The sequence below is a fragment of the Schistocerca piceifrons genome, unplaced genomic scaffold (assembly GCF_021461385.2).
Source record: "Schistocerca piceifrons isolate TAMUIC-IGC-003096 unplaced genomic scaffold, iqSchPice1.1 HiC_scaffold_262, whole genome shotgun sequence".
Classification (NCBI taxonomy): domain Eukaryota; kingdom Metazoa; phylum Arthropoda; class Insecta; order Orthoptera; family Acrididae; genus Schistocerca; species Schistocerca piceifrons.
In genome coordinates this window covers 55,001-57,500 of record NW_025728474.1, presented here as the reverse complement: position 1 = coordinate 57,500, position 2,500 = coordinate 55,001, and the positions used below count along the sequence as shown (strand labels likewise).

Genomic DNA, 2,500 nt, shown 5'->3' with positions numbered 1-2,500 from the left:
CTCCCCACGTCCCCACCTTGCCCCCTGCCTTCGCAAGCTGGTTGGTGAGAAGTTTGCATGTTCAATGCCCTTCGCATGCGACGTACTCAGGCTACGTTGTGGTGCGGCCTGTGTCAACTGTCCGCTGATGTCGTACGCGTGAACCACAATCTGTACTGCACATTCGTCCTTATGTACTGAATGATACATCGTGGCACATGTGTGACCGCACAACGACTGCGCCCAAAAACGGCGGACCATACAGTGCAAATATTGTGCACGCAGCTACGTGTCGTCTCCCTATGAGAGCTGGATTGCAGTGTGGTACGCCATAGAGACGTGTGGGAGGAACGGACGCCGTGGATGGCGATCAGCATGAGCTGTCTGTTGATGTATTCGGACCTAGTCGTCTCTCCTCACACACCGTGATGGCATGGTGCACCGCGTTCCATATCTGCGACATGCTACAGAGGCCGGTTGACAGTCGTTCGAGCAATGGACATCGCATACGTACGGGGGCCACCTTCCACGTATTGTCTAGGCGTGCACATTTTGTTGCGTGTATGTGGGCAGACGTAGTGTGGCGTGACACCTGACACAGGCATGCAATAATCGTTGAAGTTGCAAATGGCGATGGACGCCTGCGTTTTCTGGTGAAGTTACGCAAATGAACAAATGGTAACCTGTTGTGGTGCGGTTGTTCTCGCTAGGGGTGAATCGGTGATGGCGACGATAGGTTGAGGTACTAACCGGTTGTTCCAGCGATACCCACCATGCCGACGAAACTGAACGGCATCTGGGTGTGAAGCGATACGCGGCGGTGGCTGGGTGGGACCGTCCCCGGCCGGTGAGGGGGCGCCTCCCGGCGTGCTGGCCGCGCGGTGCGTGGGCGCACGCGCTACAGCCGGCTGGTGGGGGCGGCCAGTGGCAGGCGCGCCGGCCGACGGACGCGGCAGGCGTCGCAGCTGCGCGCCGGCGCACCCTGCGCGCGGCGCCGTGCGGCCAAAGTAGGTCCTCGCGGGCCCGGTGCGAAGCGCGGTGGACATCTTCAGTGTGCTGGTCCGATTGAGGACTGTGTGCGTTGAGGATGCGCCGCCGCCCGGCGCTCGGCGCCGCGACGCCGTCTGCTGCTCGGTCGCCCCAGCGGTTCTCGCTGGTGGTTTGTATCGCAGCTGTGCGGATGTGTTGGCGCGTGCGCTGTGCTGGGAGAGTTCGCTTCGGCACCCAAGTGGGGCTTTTGTCCTTCTGTGGCGCTGGCGTTGGAGCTGCCGGTCACCGTAGGTGGCGCGTGTTGTCTCCCGCCGGCAATGCCACGACAGCACGCTCCCGGGCCTCTGTCGGCAGCGGCAAGCTCAGTTGGGAGCACGGGTGGTCGCACCGAAAGCGTCTACTCGCCTAACTCCGGGCGATTGCGCCTCTCTCGAACCCGACCAAGTACTTGGGACGGCGCTGCGCGCCGCCGGGACCTGAGAGGGTTTCGAGGTGTATTGTGCAGGGGAGCTCAGCCTCCTCCTGTTTGCAGAATGATTGAGCGGACGCTTGCGTGTTCGCGCGGGCCCCCGGGACACACTCCCGGGCGGCCGGCTGCTCAGCTCTAGTTGACGCAGCTCCCTGGTTGATCCTGCCAGTAGTCATATGCTTGTCTCAAAGATTAAGCCATGCATGTCTCAGTACAAGCCGCATTAAGGTGAAACCGCGAATGGCTCATTAAATCAGTTATGGTTCCTTAGATCGTACCCACGTTACTTGGATAACTGTGGTAATTCTAGAGCTAATACATGCAAACAGAGTCCCGACCAGAGATGGAAGGGACGCTTTTATTAGATCAAAACCAATCGGTCGGCTCGTCCGGTCCGTTTGCCTTGGTGACTCTGAATAACTTTGGGCTGATCGCACGGTCCTCGTACCGGCGACGCATCTTTCAAATGTCTGCCTTATCAACTGTCGATGGTAGGTTCTGCGCCTACCATGGTTGTAACGGGTAACGGGGAATCAGGGTTCGATTCCGGAGAGGGAGCCTGAGAAACGGCTACCACATCCAAGGAAGGCAGCAGGCGCGCAAATTACCCACTCCCGGCACGGGGAGGTAGTGACGAAAAATAACGATACGGGACTCATCCGAGGCCCCGTAATCGGAATGAGTACACTTTAAATCCTTTAACGAGTATCTATTGGAGGGCAAGTCTGGTGCCAGCAGCCGCGGTAATTCCAGCTCCAATAGCGTATATTAAAGTTGTTGCGGTTAAAAAGCTCGTAGTTGGATTTGTGTCCCACGCTGTTGGTTCACCGCCCGTCGGTGTTTAACTGGCATGTATCGTGGGACGTCCTGCCGGTGGGGCGAGCTGAAGGCGTGCGACCGCCTCGTGCGTGCTCGTGCGTCCCGAGGCGGACCCCGTTGAAATCCTACCAGGGTGCTCTTTATTGAGTGTCTCGGTGGGCCGGCACGTTTACTTTGAACAAATTAGAGTGCTTAAAGCAGGCAAGCCCGCCTGAATACTGTGTGCATGGAATAATGGAATAG

General features: G+C 58.4%; 1 non-coding gene across 1 annotated transcript in view; it reads left to right on the top strand.

The window, feature by feature from the left end:
• The first annotated feature begins 1,587 nt into the window (after positions 1-1,587).
• The window catches only part of LOC124743760, a 1,909-nt gene continuing 996 nt past the window's right edge, over positions 1,588-2,500 (top strand). Inside the window, exon 1 of the ribosomal RNA XR_007010541.1 lies at positions 1,588-2,500. This exon is cut by the window's right edge and continues 996 nt beyond it. This is a non-coding gene — a ribosomal RNA (small subunit ribosomal RNA).